General features: G+C 31.0%; 1 non-coding gene and 1 pseudogene across 1 annotated transcript; one reads left to right on the forward strand and one right to left on the reverse strand.

Annotated features, from left to right (window-relative positions):
* Positions 1-6,749: 6,749 nt before the first annotated feature.
* On the forward strand, positions 6,750-7,555 carry LOC107805208 (prefoldin subunit 1-like; annotated as a pseudogene).
* Positions 7,556-16,138: 8,583 nt separating this feature from the next.
* Positions 16,139-16,245, reverse strand: LOC142165153 (small nucleolar RNA R71). The gene has a single exon (XR_012696104.1). It is a non-coding gene; the product is annotated as a small nucleolar RNA R71 (small nucleolar RNA).
* Positions 16,246-17,482: the final 1,237 nt, after the last annotated feature.

The raw sequence follows: 17,482 nt of genomic DNA on the forward strand, positions 1-17,482 counted from the left end.
TGTGTGCATGTTCGATTCTTATTTGCTAGTGAATGTATGTGTTGTAATTCGTGTAGTCGATTGAATAAGTGTCGTCGATTAGTTTTTACATGCTTCAATTCCGATTAAATAACCTGATAATAATGTGATTCGTACTACTTCAATTCTGACTGAATCGTGGTTCTTGTGTTGATGCCATTTGATCTGATTTAAATGCTAGTTTGAACGGTCATTTGAATTCGAATTGAATTGGTTATAGCTGATGGATTAGGTACAAATTGAAAGGGAGTGGGTATGACAGTAATTTCAGAACTTTAGGGGGTAATTTGGGAATTGAAAACAGAAAGAAATGGGTAGTTTGAGTGTTCTGTCCACTAAGTATTAGAGTACCATTAAAATAATAAATTATTTAGTATTAGTGGGGAACAAAACATAAAAGCATGGGGGATTAATTGAATATTATGGGCTGCCCATACCTTTGCGCACATGACACTTGATAATGGGCTGTAAGGGAATATCATGGACATGGTCAGTTGGTTATAAATAGAATCACTTAGGACAGAGTTGGGGGAGGTTTTTTTTTACACCGGAGAATAGGATAATTTCTGAAAATCTGGGGAGAAACCTTAGATTGGAAAAAATCTGGAGAGAGTTTCCTTTTTTGAATCATTTTCTAAGAACTGGAACTCATAGAAAAATTTGAGGATCAGCTGTCTTGAGAGCTTTTAAAACTGAATTCTTCTACACTTTAGAACCTTAAGAGCTTGAAAGAGTGCTTTAGACAATCAGCTCACACTGTTACATTAATTGCAAGAGCAGAAATAGTTCAAATCTCTCTGTTCCTGTTCTGTACTTGGGTGTTCAAGACACTTGAAGGAATTTGGTGATTTATTTGAGGGTTGCTAGGTATTATCTGATTGTTGAAAGGTGTTCTATTTCTGTCTAGTCTAATTCCTAGTAGATTCAATGTTTTGGGTTAAGCTTCTTTCTTCCTGGGCTTTGACTGTGGTTTGGTCTTGAGCTTGGCCTTGTTTGTTGCTGCTGCTGTTGTATTGCTGTGGCTGATCTCTTCTTCTTCTTCCATTGTAACTGATTTCCAGGTACACAACTGTAACTCTGGCATTTGTAAGCTGAAAACATGGAGTTCGAATATACGTGAAGAGTTGAAATTTTGTTTTGGTTTCTATATGACTGATGTATTTAAATTATTCAGTCACTGCTGTTAGTATATAGATCCCTGTTGGTATGTAGTAAGTGGACTGAAATGGAGTTGTACGAGAATTTTTTTAATATAGTTCATACTGAAACATGTTAGCATATGGTAACTGATTCTTGTAGTTAAAAATGAGCTTGATGGACTGTTAAATTAATTGGGATTGTGACTGTTAGATTACTGGATCATTGGATTCTGTTCGACTAAGTCTGAATGTCAGTTTTTATGCCAATGGATAATTCTGGAATGTACCACATCAATTAAAAGGAAAAGGAAAGTGTAGAATGCAAATAGTATCAGAATTTGGTTAAAGCGTCGATTGTAGGCATTAGCTATAGCTAGTTTAGTGTGTGTGTTCAGTTTAAACATTTAAAGCTACAAATAACTGGAATTAGCATTCTGTTTTGGAACCTGTGATATTGTGTTTGCATTAAGGGCCGTTTTTCAAATTGGTAATAGTAGGCATGTAAATGTCAAACTAGATGTTAGGATGGCAGTGGTATATGACGTTGACTGGTCCGTTAGTTAAAAACAGAGTTGGGGTGTCAATTGCATGTTTTAGAAATATAAATCATTTTGCGAGTTGTTTACCTGCTTTCAGTGCATTATTAACTCGTTTTAATTACAATAGGTAATGAATTAGTGAATTGGTATTAAACTAATGGCTTAGAAACGTCATTCAGGATCGTTTAAGTTAATATGAGCAATTTGGGCCATACCATGGCCCAATTGTATGGATCATTTGAATTTGGTAACAAGCCCATTCCCCCTTAGGCCTCTAACATGTTTGCTAGCCCGATGCTTTGATCAAAGGCCCCAAAATTGGGCATTTTTAAACACGCATGTTTATTTTAATATAGTAATTCATACATTAACTAAGTTTTTTTTTTATTATTATTAGAGACAATGATATTAAATAGAAAATCATAGTCGCTTTTAGGTTTACCTTTTAAATAATAAATGAGACGAGCCTCGATAAATAGAACACATAAGTCGCGGGGCCCTCTTCAAATGTATAATTGAAATACTTAGATTTCGGGGCGAGCCGTTTAGTGAATTTCACGGTCTTCCCCAAAATAATCACGCGTTAGCCTCTTTAGGCGTGCATTTTAATAACATTACCTCCTTAAACCCGGGTGCACATTTATGTGACCCAAATCCAAATCTCAACGAAGTCGAAATATGCCGACAATCACGGGTACATTGATTGTGACGTGATTCGAGATGCATTTCCATGACGTTGCAATTTTTTTTTAATAATGAATGAGATGAGCCTCGACAAACGAAATACATAAGCTGCGGGGCCCTCTATAAGTATTTGTAAAAGTCCTTAGACTTCGGGATGGGTCGTTTAGCAAAGGTTCACGGCCTTCCCCAAAATGACGATACGCTAGTCGCTTTAGGCGCGCCTTTAATAATTTACTTTCTTAAACTCGGGTGTACATTTATGTGACCCAAATCCGAATCTCAACGGAGTCAAAATGTGTTGATAACCACGGGTACATTGATGTGACGTGGCTCGAGATACGTTTTCGCAACGTTGCAATTCTCTGTTAAAATAATACTGATGATGATAAAAGCGGTTAAAAGTTAAAATTTGCACATAGGTTCATAATTGTATAAAAATCGGATAATTAAGCCGAATATGACAGTTGAGCGACCGTGCTAGAACCACGGAACTCAGGAATGCCTAACACCTTCTTCCGGGTTAACAGAATTTCTTATCCGGATTTCTGGTGCGCGGACTGTTAAACAGAGTTAATCTTTTCCTCGATTTGGGATTAAACCGGTGACTTGGGACACCATAAATCTCCCAAGTGGCGATTCTGAATCTTTAAATAAAATCCCGTTTCGATTGTCCTTTAATTGAAAAAACTCCCTTTACGCCCCTTTGCGGGGTGCAGCCGAAAAAGGAGGTATGACAGTAATATCCAAGGATCCTTGGACTAGATCATTAATCTCCTTTTGGATTTGATACAACTTTGCACCATTCGTTTGGTCATATCGATCCTCCAATTCTCTCCATAATTTGACATATTCAACACTATCGGAAATTTTCTTTGACAGGGAATTGAGAATCCAGGAAGTTACCATATCGTCACTTCTTTCCCATTGACAAAATTGTGGAGAATTAGGAGGAGGCTTCCTACAGTCTCCATTCACGAACCCTAATTTATGTTTGACTGACAGGGCTCTCAATACACTCCTTCTCCATGACCTATACCCAATTCTATCAAAAGGAACTGGTATTAGAGTCACTCCGGGACTATCCGAAGGATGAATGTATAGAGGACTGCTTACATCGATAATAGGTTGATCGTTTCTGCTCGTACTGGATGTGAGTTCTTCGGTCTGATCGATAGCCATGAGAAAAGATCTAGATGATGGAATTGATTTATTTCCTAAGCAACTCGTTGAATAAACTGTTCAATCGTGCAAAATGCTTTCACTTCGCACAAATTCTGCAGCTTGAAATCGCAAAAACGAAACCTAGCAGATGACAGAGAGAAGGAGGTCTTAAGAAAGAGAAATTCCGACAGATCTCCGGTGAGGATGTCACGCCGGCTCTGATACCATATTGAGCTTCTTACTCTGAGCTAAGACGAAGCTTTTACAAGAGCTTCAATGGAGGATCTAGAATGTTCGAAAGGGAGAAGAAAATGTCTGGGAGGAGAGCAGAGGAAAATAAAGATGTGAAAAATGACTCTCATCTTATTTCCACTATTACAACATCTATGTATATGTACACGTACTGTTGCCAGCTATATAATTAACTTAGCTAACTAATAGCTAATAGCTAATTTGACAGTACTGTATCTAACTACTAATCAATATCTAACAATAACTAAAGATCTAGAGATTAACTATTAACTAAACATATCTCAGTAGTGTCAATCGACACCCCTTGAACAAAGGTGACAACGCCACTATTCATTAGAGGGGGGACATATCGAAGAAGCTTCATATCATTTTTTGTTATAGTTCTCAAATAAAAATTCAAAAGAAAATGAGTGTTGTGTCAATAAAGTAAAATTTTCATCATCTATTAAATATTTAAAATTTGACTATACAGGTTTAAATTTGCATCTTTTTTGAGAAACTCGTAAGAATGTTTAATGTAAAAGAGCATGTTTATAGTGTAACGATTTACATCTTCATTCCAGTTCTTTTAGGGGAAACAAAAATTCTAAGCTTTTTGCATAGAAGAGGAAAGAAATATATGAAAATAAATGATTTGGAAACATCAGTATTTTTGAACTGACCTTTTGAAAGGAGCAAGAAAGCGAATAAAAGGACCAATTTAAATGAAAACATATTCATCTTTTCGAGATGATACTTGCTTGGTGACAATATGATAAGCTGTTATTCCATCATCAGAAGAACCTTTGTATTTTTTTTTATAGAGAATTGAAGACAATAACTTATGGAAGGATAATAAATGTCAAATCCAGTGCAATGATCTCCACAAAGCAATCTTTAAACACTTTACCTTTTACTATATGTTACTACTAGAATGGACATACGAAATAAACATTTGGTGATAATATGAAAAAATTTCCTATCTCGACGTGCATTACATTAGCGATGTGTCAGATCCCCCAAAGTCTGTTTATATCTTTCTATACAAAGTGGGAACTGGACTTGATAAGAGGTTTACGCATAATAAGGTTTCCTTTTCTAGGCAAATCTCTTTTTTATATACCTATATGTCCTGTTCAATATTACTACTCTTTGCTTATCATAGAATTAGCTTTAGAATAAGTTGCACGTGTATACCGTGTCAGTCAATTAAAATTTTTGTACGAAAAAAAAGGATTAATATAAAATAGTAAGGTTTGTCAAAGAAGATGCAACACTCATTTATTACATTGATGTAATAGTTAAACATAAAATAATTGAATATCTTTTGAACTTGTAAAGATGAACATGCGCATTTGTCCATGTTAGTTAATATAAAATTTGTATAGGAAGATATAAAATTTTAGGTGATCCCATTTTCTAAGCTCCTTTTTTGAGTTAAAAATCAATTAGCTATTGTTATTCTAACTATTTTGTTATCCAATAATACACAAAGTTATATTGCAACGCATATTCAATATAATGATTTTTTCTTCAACTTTTTATATTACTGCCCAATTTAAAAGAAAATAAGAATTAACTGAAGTAAGTGGGAACATTTAAACAAATCTTTCATAAGTAACTTTACAATTAATCGCAGTTGACTGCAAAATACATGATAGCCTATATTTAAGAATGTTTGATGACTTACAGATCTTATGGTGATTTGAGTTAAAATTAAATATACTTCTAAAGGTAAAAAATTCAGTTAATTATCTCGGAGATATTTTATTATGATACAAACGCACACACATTGCAGCATATGTACACAATACACTACAATAAACATATTGACAACAAAATATACATTGTATTTGACATCTCAGGTTCAATTTTTCATATGTTTTAGACCTCTATCCTTTTGTAACTATAGCAAATTCCTTATAAACTTAGTATGCTATATAAACCAAACATATGTATACACCACCAAATAATAAAACCTAATGACAACAAAAACATCGAGCAAAAAAAGTGCAGATAACAAACAAATATCAAATACAACACCTTTACCTTGATTCTAATTTTTTAAAAACTTTGTGCGAGGCATCTTGTTTCTTTGGGACATAGGATAAATAAACTAATTTTATTACCAATTACTATTTTCATAAATTGATAAATACAAGATGTTTTACCAACTAATTATTTTCAACTCATAACTAATCAATTTTCTTTAAAAAAATAACTTGCTGATTAAGACTGAAGCAAAAAAGCGCTACGTACTCACAACTATATTGAAAATCACCATCGGGATTTTAAACATTACAATAAAGCATAAAAACCCAGCTGAAATTATTTTTGAACAAACTGAAAAAAAAAATCAAATATCGCATTTAAAAAGAAAGCAAAATAATATCTTACCAAAACTAAATACATGTCATGATTTCCTGCAGCATGGGAATTACTCTCATAATTTTCTAGCTCTTGGGCTCAGTACTTTTCTTGGTTCTCTAAATCTTCAAAACCTTCTTCGCAATCTTTTGTTCCTCTACTAAAAAGACTTTCATGATCACGTATTTGACGAAGACATCAAGTAATTATATATAGCTATTTAAAGTTAGAAACAAGATCTTGAAATTTATAATAAACCGTGTTTGCATGAAAGCATGCGGCAGAAAGAGCGCCAAGGTGACAAATTATAAGTACTATAAATCGAAGAAGCTAGCTAATCACAATTTACTTGGCATGCAAGATGTGATAAGGCCATTACATGCTCTAATACTCCAATACTAAGTGCTTGTCAAACTCCTTCAACTTGGTCTACGGGTAGATTTCTTCTAAAATTATTGCAAAATAAACTATAATTAGTAGATAAAATAATATTTCCAATAAAAGGTCATTTTGTAATTTAACAACAAACATGAAATAAGAAATCTATTTCTAGCTAAATAATCAGCAATATCCCAGACAATTAGAAAATCAATATGATTGCATAGTCCGTCTCTCTCTTGTTGGCAAATCTCACTCAGCTTCAGAAAGTAGAATCATATACTAGGGCTTCAGCTTCTGTATCAGCACTCGGAGTTGAAGTTGAAAAAATGGCCGACGAAGCAAATAGAGCGGCTTTTATTGAAATTCAAGGTCGCATGATTGAGACTACCGGGAAATTGAAGCAGGTTCAAACGCAGATGGGAACTAAAGAAACAGAAAAGAAGCGCGCTTTTTTGACATTGGAGGAACTGAAGCAGCTCTCTGATGATACTAATACATACAAAGCCATAGGAAGAACGTTTATCTTAGAGCCAAAGACTGTTAATGGATGAGCAAGACCAAAAACTCAAGGATAGTGAAACCGCAATTGCATCTTTGCAGACTTCTAAAGAGTATCTAGAAAAGCATCTGGCGGAGGTGGAGAATAACCTTAGGGAGCTCTTACAACAAGATCCTGGTCTTGCTCGTCAGATTATGACTATGTCTGTAGCATAGATTTTGTGCTTCTGAGGTTCCTTTCTTACTCTTTCCTTGAAAAAAAAGGAGTTTCTCAAAACTCTATTGGGACTTGCAATTCTAGGTAATGAAAAAACGTTGCGTACTGGCTGTATGAGGAAATTATCCACCGATTTCGGCCGCTTCAACTGTTGCTGCTGGGGTAGTCGTAAAGCTTACTACTTCTATTGGACCTGGAGTTAGTCGAGTGACTGCTTTAGGTCAAGTTGTAATTCATGAGATATGTTGTGTATTAGCTAGCTTTACAATTTTGTACACCTGAAATAAGTAAGCTAGATTGAGAAAGAAATGTCTAAACATTGATTGTAAGGAGAAAAAAGGCCTTGGATTTGCAGAAAAATTTAGGGCACTGGTTTTGAATTATATTCTGAATACTGCTCAGACCTACTGCAGTACAAAACAAATATATGATTGCATACAATTTAGCTCAGAAGTCAACTCAAAAATAAATTTGCACCTCTACTCCAGTCTAAAAATAATGCAACATCAATTATTAACGAATTTGACTAACTCGAGAATCCGATTCTCTTCTACAAAGTAATTATCGACGCATCATAAAATTTTTAAAAGATTTTAGTTACTTGATAATACGGTCCCAACGACTGAAATAAGAAACTAAATAGGGGGAAAATTTTTACCTCTCGGAGTTTCGGTGAAAAGTTATTTATATCTATCTATCTATCTATATTATTATAAAAGCATGAATAATTTAGATTAAATGTTGAACAACTAAAATATCCTTGAAATATTGATCGACTTTTATAACCTTAATAATTTGTATAATTTAAGGATATAATTATAAATTACCTGAGACTATTTTTCTTTCCATTTAAACTACGCATACATTAATGCTACATAGTTCACTTTGGGTCAAATTCTAGACGCCTATTTTTGGCCGATCTACTTTTTGGCCGATTTGGTTCTACATAGCTCAACTTTTTTTTTAAGCCTTTTCCTTTTTTTACACCAATTTTTCTTTATTTAATTTTCTCCCATAGGATTCAGTTTACTCACCGCCAATATTTTTTTTGTAGCCTTTTCCTTTTTTGACAATAATATTTTTTCTTATTTAATCTTCTCCCATAGAATTTAGCTTAATTGCACGAATTCATGTAGGAAAAGAATAAGCTAATTATTCCTATAAAAGATGACATTGCTTCACATTGTTCTCTAAAGATTTTGGTGTGGAACGAAGCAATTTTCTTCAAAAGTATTATTAGTTCTCTCTATTGTTTCTGTTTTTCGTAATTGAGTAAGTTCCCATTTTTAGTAATTGAGTAATGCATGTCTATGAATTAGAGAGAAAAACAATGACATCTTAACTTTTATTGTTATTGTTTTTTGTGTTGTACTTCTTTGTTTTTCGGCGTAGTTTTTAGTTTTACATATCAAAGTCTTTTACATTGACGTAGTATTATATTTAAATTGTATATCTTTAAAGATTAATGGTTTGTGTTATTTCAACTAATGTTAGTGTAACAATATTAATTTTCAGCTATTACATAATATTTTGCAGTTTTTACTTATATATTGCAGGTATTTCGCGCATTGTAATGGAATCGGATTTGGAAAAATAATGTGTCATAATAAATAACCTTAAACTTTATGATGTTGAATGGGTAATTAAGGTATTGGTTATTCGAAGAGGACCAATAATAAAATATAAGAACGACAAAGGTGAGGGTTTGCGTTGGCATTTAACATTTGTTGACGAAGAGGTAGACTTCTTTTGTATATTTATTTTGATATAATTTATTACTTATTTGTGTTATTTTAATTAATCTAAAATTATTTTTATATTATTTTATAGGGGACAAAAATCCAGGCAGTACTATTCAATAAAATGTTGAAGACCATTACTTATTAAATTTTAACCAGCAAGCATGGAAGTTTGGAGAATAAGTTTTTTTTTCTTGGTCAACCGTAACTCTTCATCCTATTATTTATTGTGTGCTCTTGTTACTTTATCTTGATAAATCCTTTTTTTACTATAACTCTTAATCCTAATGATAGTTATGTCCCCTTTATTTATAAAGTTTGCAGCCTATCGTCCATCAAATATTTGGGTTATAAACTCGAGAAATATCTTTGTAACTATAAGACAACTTCATATCCATACTCTTTAACTGTCAACGATGTCGTGCATAAAGATTCAACTACAGAAAAAGGTAACCGAATCTCTATAAAATTAATTAAACAAACAAAACTTGATTCGCTAACCACCACCAATATATGACTATTATTGATTCATAAGGCTTTTTTCTTTTTTAAATTACTTTGGAACTTAATTATCTGTTGAGAAAAAGAAAAAAAAAATGCTTTGTAGTATGACATTCCATAATTAGAAAATCATTTAGAAATATAGAGCGACAGCAATAAATATCTAATAAATTTCATTTAATATTTTATTTTTGAAGGTTTGAAAAATATTTAATTCATTTAAATTTAATAGGTCTACATGGAAGTAAATTTATCATTGTTATACAAAATTTAAATCAATTGACAAGGATATACGTGCAACACACGTACATAGATATTAGTATTATTATAAAAGCACGAATGTTAAGAAGCTAAATGTTAAGAGACAAAAATATCCCAAAAAATTGATCGACCGTTTTGCCCTTTAAAGTTAACTAGTAGTCGTACCCGCGCGATGCGCGGTCAATATTAAAAAAATATTAATTAAATTAAATTATGATCAGGCTTGTTTGATCCTGTTAGATCGTATTGCTTTAATAAAATTCAATTGTCATCTTGTTTGTCAATACGATATACCCAATAATGAAATCTCTATTAAATCATACGTACTTATATAGTCAGTGAATAACTTTTTTGTTCTAATTTTCTTTATTATATTAAACAATATTTAGTATTCGCTTTCTTTTTGTAATATATGAGAAGATATATAATTTATTACTATTGATTTTTTTTATTTTAAATTTTATTCTGTTGTTCTTAATAATATTATCTAAATTTTAGTGAATAAAATCTATGTTAAACTAACGGGACTTATACAGGCAGCGCATCGAATAACGTTTTTGTTATGTATTTTCTTTATTATATCTTTCAATATTTAATACTATTACTTTGTTAATAGAAAGTTTCATTAGCATATTACGTTATTTAATATTTCTCTGAAGTTTTTTTTATTACTTTATTTTTGTTTTTTTTATTTTTAAATAATTTTAAAACTCCAACTTAAAACTACTCCCCAATTTGAATTGGTAATTTATTATTTTTTTAATTTTGTTTTTTATATTAAAATTATATTAAAACTCCAACTTGAACTACTCCCCAATTTGAATGGGTAGTTTTTTTTCTCTTTTTTTCGTTTTTTATAGCTTTTTTATTTTAAAATAATTTAAAAACTCCAACTTGAAACTACTCCCACCCAATTTGAACGGGTAGTTACTTTTTTATATATTTATATTTTCATTTTCTAATTATAGTTAATTATAAGATATATATTTTTATTTTAAAATTATTTTAAAACTCCAACTTGAAACTACTCCCCGATTTGAATGGGTAGTTTTTCTTCTCTCTTTTTTTTTTATAGATTTTTTTTTGCTTTTTTATTTTAAAATAATTTAAAAACTCCAACTTGAAACTACTCCCACCCAATTTGAATGGGTAATTTTTTTTATATTTATATTTTCGTTTTTTATATAGTTAATTATAAGATATCTATATTTATTAATTCAAATAAAGTAATCAATTAATATATATGAATATATTCATATATATGGTAGTTTTATATTTTTTTATTATTTTCGTTTTTTTATATATTTAAATTCAAAAAGAATAATCAATAATTAATTATTAACTAAATAATAAATTTAGTAACTAATTATGTCATGTGACTTTTTTTTAGGCTGCCACTTGGCTCAAAGAAAGGGATTTTTCCTCTCCTTTTAGTAATATATAGATAATAATATATAGATTCTGTTGTTCTTAATAATATTATCTAATTTTAGTGAATAAAATCTTTGTTAAACTAACGGGACTTATACAGGCAGCGCATCGAATAACTTTTTTGTTATGTATTTTTCATTATTATATTTTCAAATATTTAATGCTACTACATTGTTAATAGAAAGTTTCATTAGCATATTACGTTATTTAATATTTTTCTCTGAAGTTTTTTTTTATTTCTTTATTTTTGTTTTTTTATTTTCAAATAATTTTAAAACTCCAACTTAAAACTACTCCCCAATTTGAATTGATAATTTTTTTTTTAATTTCATTTTTTATTTTAAATCTCACATTTGAAACTACTCCCGATTTGGATAGGTAGTTTTTCTTCTCTTTTTTTCGTTTTTTATAGCTTTTTTTGTTTTTGCTTTTTAAAAAAAATAATTTAAAAGCTCCAACTTGAAAATACTCCCACCCAATTTGAATGGGTAGTTATTTTTTTATATATTTATATTTTCGTTTTTACATTATAGTTAATTATAAGATATCTATATTTATTAATTTAAATAATGTAACCACTATATATATATATACACACACACACACACACACATATGTATATATATGGTAGTTTTGTATTTTTTTTATTTTCGTTTTTTATATATATTTAAATTCAAAAATAATAACCAATAACTAATTATTAATTAAAAATAACTACCAATTTGAATGGGTAGTTATTTTTTTATATATTTATATTTTCGTTTTTATATTATAGTTAATTATAAGATATCTATATTTATTAATTTAAATAAAGTAACCAATATATATATATATATACACACACACACACACACACACACACACATATATATATGGTAGTTTTGTATTTTTTTTATTTTCGTTTTTTATATATATTTAAATTCAAAAATAATAACCAGTAACTAATTATTAATTAAAAATAACTACCAATTTGAATGGGTAGTTATTTTCTTATATATTTATATTTTTGTTTTTTTATTATAATTAATTATAAGATATCTATTTTTATTTTAAAAGTATTTTAAAACACCAACTTGAAACTACTCCATGATTTGAATGATATATATATATATATATGGAAGTTTTGTATTTTTTAATTTTCGTTTTTATATATATTTAAATTCAAAAATAATAACCAATAACTAATTATTAATTAAAAATAACTACCAATTTGAATGGGTAGTTATTTTCTTATATATTTATATTTTCGTTTTTTTATTATAGTTAATTATAAGATATCTTTTTTTATTTTAATTATTTTAAAACTCCAACTTGAAACTATTCCCCGATTTGAATGAGTAGTTTTTCTTTTGTTTTTTTTTTCCGTTTTTTATAGCTTTATTTTTTTTAATTATAAGATATCTATATTTATTAATTCAATTAAAGTAACCAATATATATATATATATATATATATATATATATATATATATATATATAAAGTAACCAATATATATATATGGTAGTTTTGTATTTTTTAATTTTCGTTTTTTATATATATTTAAATTCAAAAATAATAACCAATAACTAATTATTAATTAAAAATAACTACCAATTTGAATGGGTAGTTATTTTCTTATATATTTATATTTTCGTTTTTTTATTATAGTTAATTATAAGATATCTTTTTTTATTTTAATTATTTTAAAACTCCAACTTGAAACTATTCCCCGATTTGAATGGGTAGTTTTTCTTATGTTTTTTTCCGTTTTTTATAGCTTTATTTTTTTTTGCTTTTTGATTTTAAAATAATTTAAAAATTCCAACTTGAAACTACTCCCACCCAATTTGAATGGGTAGTTATTTTTTTATATATATATTTTTTTATTTTTTTATTATAGTTAATTATTAATATAGATATAGATAAGAAATCTATATTTATTAATTAAATTAAAGTAACCAATTAATATACTTATAACCAATTATATATATATATACACACATATATATGGTAGTTTTTTTAATTATTTATATATATATATATATATATGGTAGTTTTTTTAATTATTTTTATTTTTAGATATATTTAAATTAAAAAGAATAACCAATAACTAATTTAATAACTAATTATGCCATGTGTCATTCTATTGTTCTGCCATTTGACTTCATGAGGTGTTTTTGTCTTCTGCTTTAATTATAGATAGATATTTCCTTTATGTAGCAATTAAATAATGAGTATAAATATAATTTTGGGTTAGGACTAAGTAACATTTTTCTGTTGGGACTCAATCCATTCTAAAATATACAATATTCCTTCAAAGAAACAACTTCATAATTGATTAAAATTATAATAACTACTTGTATGAGGAAAGTTGGCGAAGAAAAGTTCCACAAGCACGTAAAAGACTTCTCATATTATATATACAAGCACTGCCTAATTATACATGGGATTATATGTAGAATTGTAGGAGTTTTAGAACTTTATATTTCTTATTTGATAAAGTTATAAATTCAACTAAAAAGTATTTACCAAGAACTAAACCTATCTTTAAAGTTAAGTTAGTCAAGGACTCCTTCGTACTCATTTAATCAGACAATTTTGATTTGGCTTAATCATCTATATACTGTTGTACTTTTTTTATATTTAAAATGTGGCATGATAAATTCACTTCAATAAAACGTAATTATAAAAATTAAGATCAAAACACCACAAGAACGTAACTACGTTAAATTTAATCTTCTGTCGTTATTGTTCATTTATTAAGGTTAGCCTTTCTTTCGATCTTCTTATTTTTTAGCAATCACGATGGATATATATGCTTTTCAAGTATGTATTTATCCTCAAAATTCAACTTTCACCACACACAAAAAAAATGAAGAAAATCCTCTTAAATTCATCCAAAAATAATTGCACGTATGCTTGTGTATAATGATGTTAGGCTAGAAACCCGTGTTTTAGCAGTGATATTACATTCCAATGATTGCATTTTTATGTGCGTTTGAGCTCAAATGATAGTGAATTACACTTAGTACGTGTTTTATGCCTTGCAGGAAGCGATCCGGAGCTCAAAAGTTAATTTGGAGCTAAATTGATCGATTTGGAGCTTTGAAATCTGAGTAAAAGCCTAATGCATTAAGCCGGGATTGTGTTTGGAGGTCGTGTACCAAGTCTGGATGTTAAAAGAGGACGAAAAAAAATTCACTCTGAGAAAATTGCACTGTTGCGCGGCACAGCAGTGTAAAATTGAGATTGACTCGAAAATATGAGGCTGCAGATAAAATGCACTACCGCGCCGCATAGTGCGGCGCAGCCTGCGGCGCGGCTGTGCGAATTTTACAGAGTTAGTCCTAATTCGCGCAGGAAAGGGTTTTTTCGTCTGGGCCCGACCCTACTTGGTATAAATACATGTAAAAACGCTATTTTGAAGACTTTTGACATATCTTAGACCTACAGAGGCTATTGCGAAAGGGAGAAAACGTTTGGAGCAATTTCCGGAGGAGATTGGCATCAAATTCTTCATTCCTTCATCTTTGCCTTTTAATTTAATTATGCAATTTATTTGGAAAATTATGAACACGATTATGAGTAGCTAAATATTTAGTCTAGGGTTTTGATGGAACCTATTGAAGGATGAACTTCTTGTTATGTTAATATAGTTTGCCTGGTTTAATCTCTATTTGTTCAACTGTGTTCTTGTTGTAGTTAATTGATAGGATCCTCAATTAGCTGTGCCTATTTAGTGTGCATAACTCGGAAGAGAGTGCATATTTAGGTAGTTGTTAAACAACATCACTCCCAAAGTATAAGAGGGATCTATAACTGCGGGTTTAAAGATGTGATTAGGGATAACGAAGCCTTGAGTACAATCTAAAGTGAGCTGTAATAAACAAAACCAGTTAGCGTAACTCGGGAGAGTGCGTCTAGTAAATTATCGTGATTACTCGGGGAGAGATTTACGGTAATAAGAGTGCTCATGATTGATAGAGATGATTAGGTGAATCTATGTGAAACATAACCGGAAGGGATTCCATCAATAGGGGAAATCACTACCTTTAGATCCTTCTCTTAATTGTTTACAACTTAATCATAGTTAGTCTTTACTTACATAATTGTAGTTCGTCATAGTTAGTAAAAATATCCTCAATTGTTGTTCAAAACGTCTGGGAAGTTGATTACGTAGAATTTATTGAGTCTGATAAGAGTAATTGGTAGGTTAATTCCTTGTGGGTTCGACTCTGGGCGAAATACTCAGATTATATTTGCAACATCCGCATGTTCTTTTTATAAGGCATAGTTGGGCGTGATCAAATTTTGGCGCCGTTGCCGGGGGATTAACGGTGTTATTAATTGTAATTGAAAGAAGTACAAAAATTCTTATTGTAGTCATTTTTCTCTATACCCAATTTTTACATTGAAATTTTAACATTTGTTGACTTGGTTGCACAGGTGCATGCCTAGAAACTCATCGAGATCTGCTGAAGTATTTGAAGCATTATCAGATCCCGAGAAAGTTTTCAAGGCCTTGAATCGGTCCAACCGGAAAAACAAACAGTAACCAACAACTGCACAATTCGAAATAGTCATGGGAGATCACGAGGAAAACCCAACGGTACCAATAGTGCCAGAGGCTGCTCTCTATGACTGGGCACAACCCACAACTAAAAATCTATCCACAACGATTGTAGTCCCGCAGATACAGGCTGAGTCATTCCAAATCACGAATAACATGCTGCACTTGTTGCAGAACAAGGGACTATTTCGGGGTCGTAAGTCGAAGATCCTCAGCAGCACTTGAAGAATTTCCTATCTATCTGCAAAATCCAAATGCAGCCCAACGTAACTCCTGAAGCAATCAAGCTATTATTGTTTCCATTCTCAGTGACAGGAGCTTCCCAGACTTGGCTAAACTCACTTCCCATAAATTCTATAACAACTTGGGATGAGTTAGTCAAACAATTCCATAACAAGTTCCACCCACCCAACAAAACTGCTCAACAAATTGATGAAATTTTGAGCTTTAAACAGAAACCAATGGATACACTGCATGAGACGTGGGAGCGTTTTAAAGGAATATTGGTTATATGTCCGCACCATGGTATTCCAAACCAGATGTTGGGGCAGCGGTTTTATATGGGATTGTCAGATATCATGAAGAATATTGTGGATGCCTCAGCTGGTGGGGCATTTTTGAGCAAAACATGGAGATATGACCAGAGTCTGCTTGACAAGATGACACAGAATTCGGGATGGTCAACCAGGAATGCACCGATCACTCCAGTGGTTCACTTAGTACCCTTAGAACCATCCTACTCCATGACTGAAAATATGGCCACCTTATTGACACAGATGAGTATACTCACCAAAAAGGTGGAAGAGTCAGGGCAGAAGCAGCTGTCACACCTCCTTTTTACTATACACCCGAAGGGTGTAAGGGAATTTTTTCCAATTAAAGGACAATAGAAACAAGATTATATTATTAAAGATTCAGAGTCACCACTTGAGATAATTATGGTGTCCCAAGTCACCGGTTTAAAATCCCGAATTGAGGAAAAGAATGACTCTGTTTAACAGTCCGCGAACCAGAAATTCGGGTAAGGAATTCTGTTAACCCAGGAGAAGGTCTTAGGCATTCCTGAGTTCCGTGGTTCTAGCACGGTCGCTCAACTGTTATAATTGGCTTAATTATCTGATTTTAGTACATTTTGAACCTATGTGCAATTTTTAACCTTTTCCGCTTTTATTTAATTTTAGAAATATTGCATCGTTATTAAAACACGTCTTTAACCACGTCACATAAATGCGCTCGCGGTCTTCGACATATTTTAACATTGTTGAGATTTGGATTTGGGTCACATAAATGCACACCCGAATTTTAGGAAGATGAATTATTAAAGTAACGCGCCTAAAACAACTACACATTTTTAACTTTGCGGGGGCCACGGAAATTTACTAAATGGCACGCCTCGAGTTCTAAGATTTTTAAAAGAAACAATTAAATGAGAGCCACGCATTTGAGGTTTTATTTGGCGCGGCGCACCTCAATTCTATTTTTAAAGGATATTTAAACTAAAAGCTAGGAGGGCCATAAACTACTTGTGTCACTAATATGGCTCACCCCAATACTTAACAGAGCTTAATTAAGGAAATAGAAAACCTGACAGTTCACGAAGGATTTTATTGAAGTTAAAACTAGAAGAAAGTGAGTCCAACTATTGTTTCAATCCAAGGTCCAAGGCAGCCAAGTATCACGTTACAAACGTGAGGCCTAAATATATTAAAGGATTCAAGTTCTTCCAATTTTAATACAAATCCAAATACTGTATTTCAAAACCCAAC

The sequence above is a fragment of the Nicotiana tabacum genome, chromosome 1 (genome assembly GCF_000715075.1).
Source record: "Nicotiana tabacum cultivar K326 chromosome 1, ASM71507v2, whole genome shotgun sequence".
In the NCBI taxonomy this organism is placed as follows: Eukaryota; Viridiplantae; Streptophyta; class Magnoliopsida; order Solanales; family Solanaceae; genus Nicotiana; species Nicotiana tabacum.